General features: G+C 38.8%; 1 pseudogene; it reads left to right on the forward strand.

The window, feature by feature from the left end:
- Positions 1-6,283: 6,283 nt before the first annotated feature.
- LOC143401912 (MAP/microtubule affinity-regulating kinase 3 pseudogene) lies at positions 6,284-8,278 on the forward strand (annotated as a pseudogene).
- The last annotated feature ends 11,558 nt before the right edge of the window (positions 8,279-19,836 follow it).

Below are 19,836 nucleotides of genomic sequence, written 5' to 3' on the forward strand. Positions count from 1 at the left end.
GATTTTTAATTGACACAGCTAATTGTATATACTTATGAGACACAGGTGATATTTCAAGATGTGTATAGAAATGTGTAACAATGTGTCCGGATCATATCAATTTAATTGGTATATATCCTCAGGTATTTATCTGTCTCTGTGCTTGGAACATTCAAAATACTCTATTATTTATTTGGTGATATTTAACTGCTGTCAAACATAGTTATTTACTATGCTGTAGAACATTAGAAGTTACCCCTCTCATCCAACTACACCAGTGTACTTCTCCTCAACCCTTCTTCTACTCCCTTCCCAGGCTCTGATTACCACAGTTCTATTCTCCAAGGAAGTAAACAACTTTTCTTTGCCACCCAATATTGGAATGAGGCTGTTGTTATTGAAAACTTAACTGCTATATATTTTGAGGTACTCACATATTACAGCAACTTAAGTATACACATTTTCATTAAATACTTCAAGAGTAAATGGAATGGCTAAAGAAGCCTTGTCCCCACTCAAATCTATGCCTAGTTTTCATTAACAAATAAGAACTACTCAAATCCATTATCAGATATTCTTACCAATACTATACATTGCTTATTTAAAAGTCTTTGCAGGCCTATAGATATCATTATGTTCACAAACATTGTGTTCAAAGTGTATAGTTTTTTTCCTACCTCTCTAGACAAATATGCCAAGCAGCATTTAGAATTGCACAATGAAAACTTCTTAAATGTACAAAACACAGTAAAACGTGAACAAATACCAAGAATATTTTAGCTTTCGATAAGATGATTTTGAATTGAGAGAAAAAGGCCAATAGAACTAAGTTCTATATTACTTTCTGAAATCAAGATATCTCTGTGGTCTAAATGCATCTTACTAGGCAAATCAGAGTTAATGCTGGCATCCCAAAGAGGCACAGAATGAAATGCAAAAAAAAAAAAAAATTGATATAGTCCATTAACTATATTAATAAAAAAATAAAAATCTCTGCTTATCAGATAACATACCTGATAACTTCATGGATCATTAAAAGTATTGAGAGGCTTATCTGCGATATGGGTATTGAGGTTCTTTAACATACTCTTTATGGGGGAAAATGCATCATTTATTCCCAGTGAATTCAAAACCATTTCTTCTTTGTAATTCTAGATCAGGTTTTACATTTGGCTTTTGCTGAGAGGACTTATTGTGCCTTGGGGGTATGGGCAATTTACAGAGGGCAAATTTGCCTTTCTTCATTCAAACTGTCCTTCCCAATCCCTTTCCAGTTTGGGGGTGTTATGGTGGTGAAGATGGAAAATGCATCTCCACTTCTCTACTTCCCTGAGTCAGGAGCTGAATACCCTTGTTCATATCTTCCATCCACTTTTCTCCTAAAACCCAAACTCCCATTTCATTGGTATATTGGCTTTAAGGAGTTTTTGAGGAAACATGGTGATTAACAGTGAATGTTTGAAAGTTTCACTTTCCATGGTTGTTTTCAGCTATGAGAATATATGTAATCTCAAGTCAGTCTCTAAATAGAGCCATCAGAATGAGAAGTACAGAGACTACATGGTTAAAAAGGGAGCATGGGAGAAGGGGTCTTGGTTTGTCCTGTTATTTGCTTGTGTGTGTGTGTGTGTGTGTGTGTGTGTGTGTGTGTGTATTTTTAAGTGACTCCAGAGTTGTGGTACTCTGTTCAAACATGATGGTGGGTAGGTGTCCACTTGACAGGGAACATGGATGCTCAACCTCCTGAGATTGAGACTTGGAAACATTCTCCTTAGAGAGTTGTAGGCAGAGCCTGCTGTAACTCTCAATCTTAGATTATTCCTCCTTTTTGTTTTCTCTCCTGAATGCAGTTACAAAGATGCCCACTCACATACTGATGTTGGTACTCCCAGAGCTGGAAATGCTACAGTGGTTTTCTTTGGAGTGTGAGATTCTAGGTTACTTAGTGTTTCTTTCATCCCATTTTTATAGCTTTATTCCATTAAACTAATTTGAATTCTTTTATACTTAGAGAAAAGTAACTTCTATTAAAGATAAAATAACATGAAATAATATGTACCACAAGATCGGGTCCTCTCATGAAATATTGGAACATACATGAGTCATTGAAATTTTGAGACACAGAGAGCATTTGGCATCATTGATATAGAAGTAAGTTAGCTCAAGAACAGTCTTCTGAATCAGGCCTTTTAATTTGGAAGGATCTTCTGTAAGTCATTGTAAATAAGAAGAAGAAACTGAAGGGTCAAATGAATGGAGATGAATCAGAAGTAGCCAACATTTCCCAGGCCTTTAGATGCTTATTTTACTCACTTTATCTATGGAGGGTCATGATTAATAGGTGGTCTGTGACATTTCCTCAAGCTCCAGAAACACTTGAGGATTTGATGCTGAATTGAATCCTCCTGTGACAAATTCACAGAATAACAGAAGGACATCAGATCCATAATAATGGCACAAGCCTAGGGAGCATGTTTGCCTCATCCTTGGAATAGCTAATTAGGTAAACTGTACTTTGCCAAACTGGCATAATGATGAGAAGTGTCTCTAGCAGGCAGTAGCAGGTAGCCATGTACCCTGAGGGGGCAATGTGACTGGAAGGCATAAAGACAGGGAACTCTCATGCATCCTAAGGGAACAGTGAGGAAACTGAATGGATGGCTTCCTTCAGCTGAGGTGGTCTGTGCACACCAAGCCTTGTCTCTCCTGATGAAGTGTGTTTGGGGATCCTAGGAGGTTGTGGATCTCTGTACCAGGTGGCTTCTACTGACTTATTCATAAAGTTCAGTAATTGGGTGCTTAGAGGAGCCTGTTGTTTCTCTTGACTTTGATGATTGACCAAAACTACTTCTGTGGATTGAACAGTGACTGTTTCAATGCATTTAATTGAATTTACTTTCCAGGATTTTTCAAATTTTAAATTTATTTAAAGATTATTTTTCAAACAAGCATTTGAGTGATAGTAAGCTTCTCAATAATGTTTAGGTGAAAAGGTGGCTTCCATACCTCCCATTCAAAGAAGCCTGATGGCTGAATTATTGTGATACAGCATTTGATTATAATAAAAACCTCTCTCTTCCATAGATCAGTTTTCCCACTGAGAATAGAACATCAAATGAAGCACAACATAATGTCCTGACGTTTATCAAACTGGATGGGAAAAGTTTCAAACATTGGTTTTTACCCTGACCAAGTTTAAAAAAGAAATAACATTTTTAAATGGAAAAATTATCTTTAATTTTATTTACTCAGGGAATCATGGGGTGTATATTTTTAAAATAATATTCTATGAATTTGCACTTCTTATTACCATGTTTTTTGCAGGTAAAGTGATAAAGTGGGACATTTTGAGGGAAACTTTGACTAATTCAGAGAGCAAAATGTTGCAGAAATGTGTGCTTTGGAAACCTAGGGCTTCATAAGAAAATTACAAGGTGGTGGCATGAACTAGGTCTTTTCTGTGCTGCTCCAATCACCTTACATGTCTTCTGTCATTTGGCTTCACAAATCAATATAAATAAGCTGAAAGACAAGTGCCTTTACAGCATATATCACATAGCCTGGAGATAACAGTTATCAGAGTAGAAATAGTTTCAAGGTCTGTACATGTGTTTTTCTATGTATGTTTGTTTGGTTTTTTTAAGTACCAAAATAATTTTATCTTTAAAAACTTAGTTCTTAATTTATATTAATGGCGTAAAATATTTAAAATGAGTTTTTGACTAGAACCATTGTAGTAAATCACACCATTATTTGTTTTAAATGGAATTGTTGTTTTACTAGAATCATTAGTTTTTAACGGTACCATTGTATAGGCATACCGAGAAAATAAAGCTAAACATCAGCCCATATAAAATACTGCAATAATGTTTAATTTTATTGTTGACTATTTTTGTTCCCCCCCTCTCAAAATGTTTCAGTTTAATTATTAAATTATATGGTCAAACATAAAATTCAGACACAATAATCTAACACAACACCAAAAAAAAAACACAACAAAACAAAACAATCTTTCAGACCTCTATTGAGAGTACCTTATGGAAGGCCCATAAGGCTTGAAATCTTACATTTATTGATGTTGCTAGAGGTGAACATGAGTCACTGAGAAAAGGTTAAAATATTCACAGTATCAGCCTCTTTATGGGGGAGAATATTTAATAGTTATTGTACAAATCTGGTAGACTCAAATGACACCTGTCTACTAATTGCAAATAGTATGCATTTTGAATTCATTACAGCATCTTGATATTGCTGAAAGCTCAGTCCTTGTCCCAGATGCCAATCTAATAAGGAGGACATGGTTTTGAGAAAAAAGAAAAAGAAGGCTTTTTGCTTGGCTAACAAAAGAGAAACACAGGAGACTTCTGTCCCAAAGGCTGTGATTCTGCCTGTCAGCAGGAATAGGGGGCATATAAAGAGGTGATTCAAAGGCTACATTCTGCATGTTCTCTGTCTGAAGTTGTAATTCACTTGTTAATTTGGGAGAGAGTCATTTCTGAGATCTACTGGTACTGGTACCATCTCCAAAGTCTGGATTATTTCCTTCCTTTGGTGGGTATGAACTCTAGGAGAGGTAAATCTGCCTGAAATGGGGAAAAATGCTAATCCTGTTCCCCCTGAAATTAGGGAGGAGCAGTGAGAGAAGAAGAGAAAAAAATATAAATCTATTTGAAAAATGAGTTACAGGAACAGAGCAGCAAGAGCTCTATTCAAAACACAAGGTGAACCACTGTTACATTGACACCAGATGTGTGTAGCACTATTAGAATATAATGTGTGAAAGCATTCAATATGGACAAGACTGCTATTAACAAGGAAATGCTGCACCAATGTGCATTTTCCCATACACACACACACACACACACACACACACACACTCTTCTAGTAATTAAGAATACAAAGCAATGGTAAACCATTTATTCCACAAGTATTTGATGAGTACAAACCATATGCCAGGCACATTTTTGAATATTTTGTATTTGTTCAAAAAATGACTTAATTTCCCAAAATCATACCATAGGATAAGATATAAAATTTCAGCATATGGAGTGCAACTGCACTTGAAATTGCATCCGGGTTTATTTTGAGAATGACTCCTAAGTCTTAACTGGCCACATGTGTGACACATTTTATTTTGTTTCTTTATTGATATTAAAAAGCCAACATGTTCAATACCTGAAGTTTAATAATCTCTTTTAAAGATACAGGTATTTGGCAGAAATGCAAGACCACTTTTACAAAGAAGAGAGGTGAAACTGTTATTTTCATATTGTAGCCCCTAAATCTACAATTATTGAAAAAAGAAATTTTGAAGACTTTTGAAAGACACTAGGGAAAAAAAGCAGATGAGCAATACACTAGAGCCTGGGTCCCTGACCTGTTACCAAAATCCTTGGGCCTTGTCCCTAATGGCCATCTAATAATGAGGACAAGCTTTTGAGATAAAGAGAAAAGGTTTGTTCCTTTTCCAGCAAATGGGAAACACAAGGGACTCCTTTGTCAGAAGCTTTGATTCTTTCCATGAGGGAAAATAGGGGGTTTTTAAGGAAGCTATTAAAAGGCTCCATTCCAGATGTGCCCTGCCAGGGGGTCCCAAGTGCATCCTGAGGGTGTGTTATGATTAAGTAGTTTATCTGGGAGATCATCATTTCCTAGTTCTTCTGGTGACTTCTCCTTCCTGTGGAGAACAGATAACTCAAGGTTATCTTGTTCCCTGCCCCCAGGTTAAGGAGGGAGATAGAAGGGGGAAAGGAAAACATTTCCCCTTTAAAATAAGCAGCCAGGGTTATATTCAAAAGGTAAAGTGGACCACTCTTACAACCTCAGTGCTTCCACCAATCAACTTTACCATCGAAATTGATTGGTAAAGTGTGTTCATGTCCAGCTGCATATTTCTGGAAAAAAAAAAAAGTAGTTTTCGTTTTCATCAGGTCTGGACCCCCAAACTGTCAAGTTCCATAGACAGAGTAACTGCGTGGGTCCTTCATCCACTTCGGGTGCATATGACCACTCTTTAAGGAGTCAGTACTTTATGACTGAATTGACCGAGAACCCTAGAAATGAGTGGACCTAGAACAACTCCTCATTTGCCTTTTAGTCTTTTATGTACCCAGAGTGATTATTTGAACTGGGCACTATCTTTGGTTGTAAAAGGCACTTCAGCTATTTTTGATAGCATTCTTTTCCTAACCCATCTCCAAGTCTTTCCTTGTTTCCCCTTCCCTTGCCTAGCCCTCACCTGTCCTAAACTTGCCAGTGATACCCAGACCCACTGAAGTGATACCCATATCATTGAAGATTTTCAATGAAAAAGAACTTAGGTCAAACTGTGCACACCTCACATGGAGATGGACAGCCAGAATATACCTTCCACACAGGGCACTCTGGAGCACAGTGTAGAAAAGCCATAGCTTCCTCTGCGGGTGAGCAGCCCCACATTGAAAATTACAGAGTAGTGAAAACCACCAGCAAGGGAACCTTCGCGAAAACAACTACCGTCACATCCTCACAGGAAAAGAAGTGGCAATAAAGATCATTGACAAAAGATTCCTGAAGCCAGAAGTTCTACAAAAGCTATACGGACAGGTCAGAATCCTAAAGATGTTAAATCACCCAATATCGTGAAGCTGTGGCAGTGAAATTTTGGACTATCTGGCTGAGAAAGGAAGACTGTAAGAAGAGGAGGCAAGAACTAAATTCCGGCAGATCATGTTGCAGTCCAATATTGTCACCAAACACAGGTCGCCCACCGAGACCTGAAGGAGGAGAATCTGTAATTAGATGCACAGATGAACATCAAGCTACCGATTTTCGACTCAGTAATGAGTTTACACTTGGGTATAAACTCGACACGTTTTATAGCAGTCCTCCCTACACAGCCCCAGAGCTCTTCCAGCACATAAAGTACAATGGTCCAGAAGTTGATGTGTGGAGTCTTGGCGTGGTTCTGTACACCCTAGTCACTGGGTTGCATCCTTTTATTGGGGAAAATCTGAAAGAAGTTAGAGACAGAGTGTTACAAGGTAGATACCGAATCCCTCTGTACAAGTCAACAGAATGTGAAAATCTGCTGAAATGCTTCCTGGTGCTCAATCCAACTAAGCGAAGCACCCTGGCCGAAATTATGGGAGACAGGTGGATCAACAGAGGCCTTGATGTCCTCCAACCCTTTGTTGGTCCAGAGGTGGCCATCTCCCACAGAAACATCTCGTTGGCTAAGCAGCAGCCAAGCAGGGTCCTCAGAAAGAGCACCAGCTGGCCTCCTCACTACAAAGTGCAGCAAAGTGTTTCCACTCAGAAGCAGACACGGTCCCTGGACCATGCTGGAACCGGGCCATATCCGACCAGCACTGCCCAGAGTCACCTCAGAGAACATCAAATGGCCTCCCAGAAATCCGGTGGCAGTGCTGTGGGAGGAAAGGGAATTTCTCCAGCCAGGCCCCTACCTGGGATCACCACCAGTCCCAAGGAGCTGGAGACTCCTGAATTCAAGAAAATGCCTGCTGCCTACAAGAGCAGCACACCATCTGGAGGGAAGACACTGTGGAGTAAGAACATTTGCCGCAAAACAACGAAAGCAGACACACGTTCAGTGAGCCGGAATGGGCAGAACAACAGCACCTTCCCTGCCCAGAGCCCTCCAGTGACTTCAACCCACAGTGTCCCAAGTACCTCCACCCGGGGCTGCACCTGCTTCCCCAAAGCCAGTGCCCTTCGTGGAATGTTCCACCGCCAGCCCCGGGAATCCCAAACTGCAACACACGAAGGTCCTCTTGCCTCACCCAGCTGCGTCCATCCAGCTGAAGCATTGCCCCAGACTCAAAGAAGAGGCACCACTGGTGTTTTTCCCAAGTTTACATCGAAAATCACAAGAAGGCCTTCAACTGAGTCTGAGAAGACCCCTAGATATAAGGGCTCAAGTCATCATGTCTCTGCTGAGCAGAGAAAGGAGAACCAACAAGCAAAACCTCGCTCCCTGCACTTCACCTGGAGCATGAATATCACTGGTGCCATGGATCCTAGTGACATCATGAGAGAAATTCGCAAGGTGCTAGTTGCCAACAACTGCCAATACATGTACAAGATGCCCTTTCTGCTCTTCTGCATCCATGGAGATGGGTAAGATGGGTACACCGAGAAAGTGGTGCAGTGGGAGATGGAGGTATGTAAAATTCCCAGACTGTCTCTGAATGGGGTCCACTTCAAGCCCATATCAGAGAAATCCAAGGCATTCAAAACTATTGCTTCCAAAATTGCCAGTGAGTTCAAACTGGAACCCAGTCTTTATGATGTAAATTAAGCAGCAACTTGAAGTGCTTTCCTCAACACTGATGGACATATAGAATAACATCTAGGCAATTGTTGGGAGCAGTGACTAAATTAGGGTTTTCTTTAATTGTCCCGGGAGGTGATGCCTCTCCTGGGAATGCTTGATGCAAGGCACTGGTCAAGACTGCCCAGTTACTTGGGTGAAGACCTGTTCCACCTGTACCACCCAGGGAGCTATTCAGTTCTTGAGCTTGTGGTTCAGGTGGCAGGGCTCAGTGGTGGAATGTTATGGGCACAAGCTGCTACTCATAATTGGACTGGTCATACATATGACCTTGGTTTTGATGGCTTTGCACAAATTTTCTCACAAAAAAAAAACCTTTTAATGAGAAAACTTATATAACAAACGTGTTGAGCTTGCTCGTAGTCATTGCACTCTACCAGAGTGTAATAGACACCCAGTTCCAGCTTTTTCTCCCCTTGGATTCTTGTCTTTTCTCATTCTTCATGGCCCCTCATCTTGTTTCCTCAATTAACTATCCTACAGATGGCAGCAGATGGGACCCAAATAGGCTATTCACTGTGGAGTGCAATGATCAGGAGTCATCTCAGTGTGATCAATGAAAGGAGTTTGGGGAGAAAGTTTGTGCAAAGCAAGCCAAACCAATGTCATAAATATGAGCAACCTGATTATGACGACCAGCTTGCTTTGATAAACTTCTAACTCCTACATTTGGCATCCAAACTGCATGGTCAAGAAGTGAAAAGCTCTATGGCTTACACAGAACCTTTGAACAGATGGTCCCCATAGCAAGTGGACAGTCTCAAGGGGCGCTTTCCCACTGAGAGTTCTCAAGACAGCCTTTGGCTTTGTCACATAACATTTCAAAAACACTAATCTGCTGCTTCAGACAGGCATTGTCATTTCCATCTTCCATCTTCTACATCATGACCTGAAAATCTGAGGAGAAGAACACCACGCCTGGGAGTGGAAGCTGGCCTTTACTATCAATGCCCCAAAGTTATGGGATGCCGAAAAAGAAAACAAGAAAGCTGCATTTGAGACATGCAAATTGCTAACAGTACAGTGCTCCATCAATGGCTTTCATTTTAGAGGTAATTCATCTCCTTTAACATGCTCTCCACTTAATGTTGCCAAGGCAGGCATTGCCTCTGTCACACAATATTTCAAGAACCGTAATCCAGTTGCTGCTTCAGACAGTCATTGTTGTTTCCATCTTCCATCTTCTACATCATGACAGTAAAATCTGAGGAAAATAACATCACGACTGGAGTGGAAGCTGGTCTCTACTATAAATGTCCTAATGTCATGAGACACTGAAAAGAAAAAAGAAAAAAAGACCCAATTGAGATGTGCAAATTCCTAACAGTTCAGTGCGCAATAAATGGCTTTCAGTTCAGAGGTAATCCATCTCTCCTAACATGCTCTCTATTTAATGTTCCCAAGACATCCATTACCTTTGTCACAGAACATTTCAAGAACCCTAATCCCATTGCTGCTTCATACAGGCATTATCTTTTCCTTCTTTTATCTTCTACAACATGACAATAAAATATGAGGAAAAAACATCATGCTTGGGTGTGCAAGCTGGCCTGTACTATGAATGTCCTAAAGTCATGGGACCCTGAAAAAAAAAGAAGGACCTATTTGAGACCTACAAATATGTAACAGTTCAGTGCTCCATTAGTGGCTTTCTTTTCAGGGATAATCTGTCTTTCCTAACATGCTCACTAGTTAATGTTCCTAAGACAGCCATTGCCTCTCTCACAGAACCTTTCAGAAACCTAATTCAGTTGCTGCTTCAGAGAGTCATTGTTGTTTCCATCTTCCATCTTCTACATCATGACTATAAAATATGAGGAAAAGAACACCACGAATGGAAGTGGAAGCTTCCCATACTATGAATCCCTTAAAGTCATATGTCGAAACAGAAAGAAAGGCCCATTTGAGACATGCAAATTCCTAACAGTTTAGTGGCCCCTTAATGGCGTTCAGTTCAGAGGTATTCCATGTCTCCTAACATGCTCTCCATTTAATGTTCCCAAGACAGAACAAATGTTCTCTGTTTTAGAACATTTCAGGAACCGGAATCCAATTGCTGCCTCAGAAAGGTATTGTTGTTTCCATCTTCCGTCTTCTATATCATGACGGTAAAATCTGAGGAAAAGAACACCACGCCTGGGAATGGAAGTTGGCCTGTACTATGAATGCCCTAAAGACATGGAACCCTGAGAAAGAAAGAAAGACCCATTTGAGACCTGCAAATTCCTAACAGTTCAGTGTTCCATAAATGGCTTTCAGTTCAGAGGTAATCCATCTCTCCTAACTTGCTCTCCGTTTAATGTTCCATGTAATGTTGCGTCTGTCAGAGAACATTTCAAGAACCCCAATCCAGTTGCTGTTTCAGACAGGCATTGTTGTTTCAATCTTTCATCTTCTATATTCATTAGGCACATAGCATCAAATATGAAGTCACCATAAAACATGAGCTCAGAAATATATAATTGAAAAAATAGAAGTTCTAAAAAAATGACACAGTCTTTTAATTAATTACTTTAGTAAATGAATATGCAGAAAAGCTTTATCAGATCAGAGTTCACTTTTGGATCATTTTAGAATAAGTTCAGATAATGAAAGAATGAGAGAGACAGCCCTGAAATCCTTAGGTAAAGACTCTCAAAGAAAACAGGTATATATGAGATCATAGACTGCAAGAGGGAGATAAGCCACCCATTTATGTCCCACAAATGGCTGGTCCTAAATCAGCTTCTGGAGCCTCTAGTGGCCAGAAGTTTCTGTCTTTCCTTCCATGACTTCTGGCTAGGGCCTCACTCAGAGTAGAGGATATTAACTTCTTTTTTTTTTATTAATAAACAATTTTTTATGAACTATTACAACAAAGAACTTCAGCAAGAAGGAAAATGAAGTTTATGATCTTTGAGTAAACATTTTTAGCGTAACAGTCTCTGCGACCAGATATTTAAAGAGAAAAATCAAGCTTATAAAACACAATTTCTCTGTTATCAACTGGAATACACTAAAAATAGGATAATGGAAATACATGTTCTTAAAGCATTTCCACAGGAAATGTCCATAATTATGACATTCTATATCATTTAGCAATTGTATATGCTACATTAACTAAAACAAAGGTATTCCTTATTGCCCATTTTAAAGTTGGAAGGATACTCTAGTTTAAGTGGGGGATATTTAGGGGGAAAATATTTTGGCTCCAAATGTATACTGCGCCAAAAGTTTATTTTAAATGGTTTATGTTTTTAGATATTAACTTCTTGATAAATATTTTAATTTATGAGAGAACATTTGCCAGATAATTGTCTCCTTAATATTTCTTACATGTTTCCTTTGTCTTTTGGGGTCCTCATACTCACGGGATCCTGATTTCATATTATACTTCTCTATTAGAAGTGGGAGGTAAGTCTGTTAGTGTCCTGGGTGATATATCCAATAGATAAAATAAATAATTTGGATTCCTGAACTAGGACAGATGATGGATTGTATTTCTCTAAGAGAGACAGATTTTTTGGTTTGTGTTTTTTTATTTGTTGTTTTTTGTTTGTTTATTTTTTGTTTTTGCCAGATGAGGGGAGTACAGAAGAAAAATGTGTCTTATGAGAGTCTAGAGAATGTAGTCTAATTTTAAAGCTAGGGGAGCTCTAGCTTGAGAATCTCTCATAATGTGTCCCTGTTTAAGAATCAGACAGTATGGACCGAATTAGGGTAGAAGCATTTCTGAAGAGGGAGAGATTGCTTGGCTCATGCTCTGGGGATTGATGGGTCAATTCTTTCCTAAAGATCTCAGATCAGACTGAGATTTCATACCAGAATCCAAGATTCATGGCATGAGTGTGCATTCCACCACTGTGCCAAGTCAATCAAATCAGAGACAGATAGTAGTCAATATTCTGTTCCCCTGAGGGCTGTTGGGGTCAGACTTGGGACTTCAGGCCTTCATGAAGCACCAGGGAGTGGCCTTGGTCAGCTGTCTTCCTCCATTCATGCAGCAAATTTTCTCCATAGAAAAGAAATTGAAGCAAGGACTGGCATGCCCAACACCTGATAGCAAAGTGACATCAGACTTTTCAAGTCCCCACTGCCATGGAAACTCTAGGTCTGTTGGCATTCTTACAAGTTTTGTGGTGTGAAAGAACTATCCTTATCTCCCAGAGTTTCGGGATCTGGTCACAAAAGTCTCCTCCTTCAGGGAAATTTGGGTTCTTCTTACCAATGTTGTTTTGGGTTTGCATTTCTCTTGCAAGGAACAGGTAGTTTGCTAAAGAATGTGACATATCCTGTCCAAAGAGGCCATGTAGGACTGCAGGGAAATTGCTTCTTGGAAAAGAAAGCATGTGAGGGGTCAGCAGAGTGGGCCCATTTGATAGAATTATTATACACAACATGTAGCTTTTATGATGTCTCAGATTTCCTCAATAGAGATCCCTTTATCTGTGTCAGTTAGGGCTTTCTTGATAAAGTTATTTATTTAGGACTTCTATGTGCCACATTACATCTTGTAGACCAATATGAGGGATAAATATTGGGGATAGATGATCATAGTAACAAACACAGAAACAAAGATCAATCCCACCTACATAGGAGGTTGGGAAGATTAGTAAGTCTCATATCAACTCAGAAAAAAGACTTTTGATAGATATCAGGCACTCCTCTCTGAAATGTTCATTTATAGCTACCAACTTTATTTAATTTTAGTGGAGTTAATGCTATTTCAGGGGCAGTAAATTAAAGAGAGGGCTGGGGGTCAGGACCTGATCTAGGAGGCTTATGGAGTACAGAGTCAGCAAGAATTAATTATAGAGCAGAGCAAAGTTGGCCTAATGAGGGCCTTGAGCAAAGGTAAAAGAAAGTTTGGAAGTAAGGAACCTCAGGCCATTTGTGATTTTGTTAATGGAAATTGTCTAAGTTTTCGAGGATTTGAGGGTAAAATGTCTCAAATTCTGAATTTGGGTCATTGACTTGGGCTGTCTAGTTTAAATTGTAGTCAGATCTGTGTACTCAGAGTAACAAGGTGTTTACTTTTGAGATCAAATTAGAAGTAGAGGATTTTAAAAATTTTTAATAGGACAACCTAAGGGAGCATCCGGTGGGATGGACTGGTTACCCCCTACTTTGGAGAGGTTTGACTGGGGTGGCAGTCACAATCATTGATGTCACCCAGCACTGGACAGAGTTCCATCAAAGAATGAGAGGGCGACCCCCTCCCAATACCATTGGTGGAAAACCCTTGAGGTTCAGATGAGCCAAAGGTGAGGGTCTCCTGCACAACATCTCTGTGAGAGACTGGAAGGGGATCTGACCTCTCCAAAGAAGAAGGTTGGTGTTGCATGCATGCAGAAAATGACCTCTGATCTGAAGGTCTAAGTGCAGGGAGGAATTGGAGTGGAGAGCATTATAAGGAGGATGCCTCCAACATTGACCTATATCAATAAAGAACATGATATAGGTCCTTGTTCCATCCATGTAGCAATATGGCAGCAAAAACCTAGGCCAAGAATGGGATTGGTTTTGGGTCACATATTGGCAGCTGTTTAGCCAAAGTGGACTTTGAAGAGTGTGGAGGGTCTCCTTCTAAAAGGCAGAAAGAGGGAGAGAAAAAACAGTCAGTCTGGGAGTTCAGCTGTAGCCATACTAGCTGTGACTGGGGGCTTCCTGGACCTCAGAGAGCCACAGAAGTGCTGGATGACTGACATTCACTTTCCAGGTCTTATTGGCTGTTTAACATGATTGTTAGGTGGAAAAAGAGAGACAGAGAGAGAGAAATGGAGGTTCTTTGGAATGGGGAGGGCAAAGACCCCCCCCAAACTCCCTTTCCCAGGTTTTAGCAATAAATGAGAATACAAAAAGAAAAAGAAATGGGGAATACAAAAAGAAAAAGAAATGGAGAATACAAAAAGAAAAAGATATGGAGACCAACATTTATTAAATATAAAAGGGCATATTTTCAAGGGGAAATTGTGGCAGGCTACAGTAAGCATCTGAGTTTTATAGGGTTCAGAAGGGCCAGGTCATTGGAAGAGTTGGTCAGTTACTTTTGGTGGACCATTTTGGTAGGCACAGGGATTTGGGCAGATAAGGGAAATTTCAACAGGTCAGGTTTCTCAGTTTCCTTTTTTTCCTGAAGGGTTATAATTTTCCACCTCCTTTACTAATACATTTACCAATGATGAAAATGTCATCCATGTTTCTACAAATGTATGAGACAATTTTCAGTGAGCACTAGATATCATTTTGATTTTTTAATGCCAGATTTGCTATAGATTATAAAATTCCAAGTGAATTCCTGAATTCAGTATAGACCTCAAGGAAGGATGGGAAAAGGTGACAGTTCTTCATTTGTAAAACTTAAATGGTATAAAATAGTGCAATGTACTATTTAATAACTCATAATTTAGACAATGAGAGAGTAAAAATCATCTCAAATAAAAATGTATATTATATATTTAATTTTTACCTTTTCTAAATAGTCTCAAATCATTAAACATAAAATATTAAGTTGCTGCAAGGATGTTAAAAATGATTAAAATCAAGCAACTAGAAAAATAGTAAGAAAAAAATTGTGACAAATTTGTTAAAGTCACACTTTTCTCTCCAACTTTCTCCCTTCTCTTTTCTCGTTTCCATCTCCCAGCCCCATTATTATTCTTGTCTGCAGTCTCTAAAAAAAAATAGATATGCCCAACCTTGTCACAAATTTGAAAGTTCATGTACACAGTCTAACTATAGTATATATTTCACCTGGTGAAATAAATAATAAATACAAAAAAAATGTTTAATTTATCCTGTACCTATGAATTTCTCTATTATGCTTACAAATCTTGTGGGCTGTTTTCAATAAAATCCAGAAGATTTTCATGCTTTTCAGAAGATTTTTTATCACTAGTGTGTTATTCTGCTATTTATTTATTAAATGAAGTCAGGCTTAGTTTTAAATCTCAATTCAACTAACCAACAGAGGTAAGAGACAGAGACCCTGTGTTAGAAGCTATTCTCTGCTCCTCACTTGACCCTTAACTTTCAGTTTACTCCCTGGTTCCTTATTTTCTGATCCTAATGCTAATAATTCATCATCATGGTTTGACACGTGGTTCTCTCTAAGCATCCTGGTTTGACTCAGTTCTTGTGAAAATGGTTCTAGAATACCTTAATGTGTGTTGAAGTCATTTTCAATGACAACCCTGCCTATTTTTTCTGTGAGTTCTGAGGACTTATATCCTATTGATGTGATCAAAACAGTGAAATGTGAAGTATCTATTCTAAACTTGAAGTGGCATTTCTTTTAAAATAATTACATAACCTGAAATACTTTCAATTAAACTAGTGAGTGTTATAGAATATAAGAAGTATCTGTTAAGCAACCAAAAAGTCATTTTTAGTAATAGCATCGTTATTAAATTCTATATCATTGAATATTATACTCTGAAATATGTTTAATCTGGTACAATAAAAGTATTTAATTTTGGAGTATATGATTTATCTCACTTACTTCCAAAGAGGTCAAGTACCAAGTGCTGGCATGGAGGGATTTGAACAGCCTGATCTTTGGCTTTTAAGAACTACCTATTTGAGACCAAAGGGCTGCCATCTTGGGCTCATGATGTGGAGTTACACTGGATGGGTATTCAGAGGGGCAGGGGAGCATCTGCAGCTGCTGGCAGGGTAGAGAGGGGTTGAAAAGCAAGCAGGTGCAGGTGCCTCCCCCCTTCCCCACTCCCCTCCCCTCCATGGTTGGTGCCAGCAACATCCAGTGGCCTCTCTTGCACTCATCATCCACATTCTCTATATCCTCCTGCTTCTCCTCCTCTCCTGAGGCTGCTGGTGGCACTTTGTTGAGGCCTTGGTGCTCCAGGACACCATCAGCAGGTGAGAGCTGCAGGGGCCCAGGAGACCCACAGGATGCCTTGAGGCTGAGATGCCAGGTCCTAGGTGCCTGGCCAGGGAAAAATAAGCCCTGGGGTATGGGTAGGGTGCACAGATCTAGACCAAGGCAGGGAGCAGGGTGGGGAGAGGCATTTGGGAGGGGGAAGCACTAAGGCCACTTGTCTGCCCAAGGCTAGACTATTTTGTTTTAGCCCTGGCATGGTGCAGAGTCTAAGCCTAATAAGATGTGCACTAGGACCCACTTGCCAACCATGAATGAAAAGAGACACTAAAAATGCACACTACTTATTGAGTCAAGCTGTTTGGGCCTTTAAAAACAAAAATCTTAGAAATTTACATATTATATTAGATCAGAGAATTCAGGGACGATTTTATGGATTTTTAGTTTCAGGGTTATTTTAATCTTTATGTAAATCAGTTATACATGACAGTAGAATGTTTTTTGACATATCATACATACAAGGAATATAACTTCCCATTCTTGTGGCTATACATGATGTGGAGTTACACTGGATGGGTATTCAAATATATGAATGTAGTAAAGTTATGTCTGATTCATTCTACTGTCCATTCTACTGTCTTTCCCATTCCCATCTCCCTATTCACCCAAACAATCCCTAGAGAACCCCACACACACACTGTCAGTCAGCATCAGTATATCAGAGTGAACATTGGGCTTTTATTAGTGATAACACAAGTGTGCATCTTCAGTTTTATTATTTAAAAAACATTGTTTTCCCTTTTAAATGTCCATGTAGGACTGTGCTTAGGCTAAACTCTCCTGCCACGTGTTTAAGACCAAGTTATCAAAACTGACCTTGTTCCTATCTACTCTTAAAAGTCAGCAAAGATGAGCAAAACCTCTTGGCTTCTTTAGCTTTCCTCTACCAATGACACTATCTGCCAGCATGGGTCAGAGTACTGGTGATCACACATTGCTTCTCGTGGAAGCATCAAGGACATTTCCCTCTCCAATGAACCTCTTTGCAGAATGTGTACTGATTGGCTTCCTGTTCTCTAGTGTCCTCGCAAACTCCCAGAGAGGGATCCCATCATCCTCAGGGGCCTGGCTAACCTTAGAGAGCAAGGATCAAAATTTTGGCTGTTTTTTCTGTGGCCCTTTTACTTCCTTATTTTTATTCCTCCAAGTTTTTGGTTTTAAACACTCAGCAAGCCAGTACTACTATTGTAAAGAGGGAATAACAGGCTACAACTTTAATATCTATAATTACAGTTATCTCTTTCATTTAATTGGGATTAGTACTAGTACTGAAAATCAGCCTTACATCTTGTCCGCACTATAGGTGATGGTCTATAATCACAAATTAATTCAGGTTGTTATATTAGAAGTTATATTTCTGAATCAACACCCATAAATAAAGGCATTTCTGAATATTGGTGGCAATAGTCAGAATGGCAGCCATTAAGAATACAAATAATAAGTGTTGCTGAGGATGTGGGGCAAAAGGCGTATTCATACATTGCTGGTGGAACTGTAAAATGTTGCAGCCAATATGAAAGGCAGTATGGAGATTCCTTGGAAAGTTGGGAATGGAACCACCTATTGACCCAGCTATCCCACTCCTGAGTCTATACTCAAAGGATTTAAAAACAGCATTCTACAGGGACACAACCACATCAATGTTTACTACAGCACAATTCATAATAGCTAAACTGTGGAACCAACCTAGATGCCCATCAGTAGATAAATGGATAAAGACAATGTGGTATATATACACAATGGAATATTACTCAGCAATAAAAGAGAATAAAATCATAGCATTTGCATTTAAATGGATGGAGCTGCAGAATATAATGCTAAGTGAAGTTAGCCAAACCCCAAAACCCAAATGCCAAAGGTTTTCTCTGATACAAGGAGGCTGATTCATAGTGGCATAGTGAGACAAGCATGAGAAGATAAGATGATAGGGCAAAGGGGAGGGAGGGAAGGGAGGGGGCAAGGGGGATAAAAACAATGGTGGAATGAGATGGACATCATTACCCTAAATACATGTATGAAGCCATGAATTATGTGAATATAGTTTGTATACAACCAGAGATGAAAAACTGTGCTGCTCTATATGTATAATATGAATTGTAATGCATTCTGCTGTCATATATAATAAATTAAAATAAAAAAATATTACCTTATGGAATTTAAGAAGCTAAAAGTACTTGATTTTGTATTTAGCAGTTGATACTTTAGCACTTTAACTTTGTAAATTAATCAGATGTCTCTCTAATATATTTATGATTGATCCCATTGATATTGATGTTCAATGTAATATACTCATTTTTAACTATTAAAAAAACAAGATATCACAAAGTGTAGTTAATTAACAATACAAGCTATCTTACCCCTGTTGAAAAAAAATCCTGGAAACAATGCATATTACATTCCAGACATTTTATGGACACCAACACTCTGTTAACTATCTGACCACTCTGAAAACCTTATGAGCTAGTAATTTTAAAGACATCTTTACTCTCATCTGCTTACCTAATCTATATTGAACTTTTTAAGTCATACAAACTAAAAGGCATTTGGATCCATTTCTCTTTTAAATTTTAAAAAAATTTATGAGTGATCATTTATCTATTCCAATTTTGATACCATGTACATGATGTATGGACACAAGCACATGTAGACACAACAACAAAATACACAGATGTGCACACATACATAAAATGGACAGGAAACAGATCTCATATCTGTTTGTAGGTAGATCTCCATAGGTAGGAGATAATGCTACAGATGTTTGTTAACGCCTCTATTAAATTTAAACTGTTAGAAATTAAAATAGAGCTTATCAGACTTTCACATTTTGACTTAAATACAGAGACCTGTGCAGTTGGAAATGTTAGGTGTAAAATCTAATAGCCATGGTGGATGCTAAAATCAAGTGGCTATTTTTCCTTAATGACTACTATCAGATTTATTCCCAACATTACCATGTCTATGTCCTACTTAGGATTTTGTAAGAGGACATTTTCCCTAACGATATTAGAGCTAGCCCTTGAAAAAATGGCCTCTCAACAAAGAGTGGGGAAAAAAACCCTCTATATTCAGATAAAATAAGACTGATCAGAAAAAATATATTAATTTAGGCACACAGGATCAAATGTGAAAACCATGAGCTCAAAAATATAGAATTTAAAAAGCTAGGGTTCTTAAAAAACCATGACACAGCCATTAATTACTCTAGTAAAGGAACATGCAGAGCATCTTCATCATATCAGTGTTTACTTTATGGCTCAGATTAGAGTTAGTTTAGATATTGAAAGATTTCAAGAGAATGCCTTGAAATCCTTAAGTAAAGATTCTCAAGGTAAACAAGATTTGACCATTCCATTTTCCCCTCCCTGTGTGGTAGTGTTTAGGAAGGAACTTGTTAATAAAGTGGCATGGTAAGATCACCTGCCATTTAGGTCCCACAAATGGCCTGGATTTAAAAATTATCCTTTTTTTTTTCACTTTTTTCTTTAGATCCACATTAGTTCCCTCCAAGAACTTGCAAACCCTGTAGGCATTCCTGTCTATGAATCTTTCCTTTATAGCCTCCAGCTTTACTTACATTTGATTTCCTCTATTCCTGACCCTGAAAGGCGAGACACATGCTAAGCTCACCATCTACTTCCACGCAGGAGGT

This window comes from Callospermophilus lateralis, chromosome 6 (assembly GCF_048772815.1).
Source record: "Callospermophilus lateralis isolate mCalLat2 chromosome 6, mCalLat2.hap1, whole genome shotgun sequence".
In the NCBI taxonomy this organism is placed as follows: Eukaryota; Metazoa; Chordata; class Mammalia; order Rodentia; family Sciuridae; genus Callospermophilus; species Callospermophilus lateralis.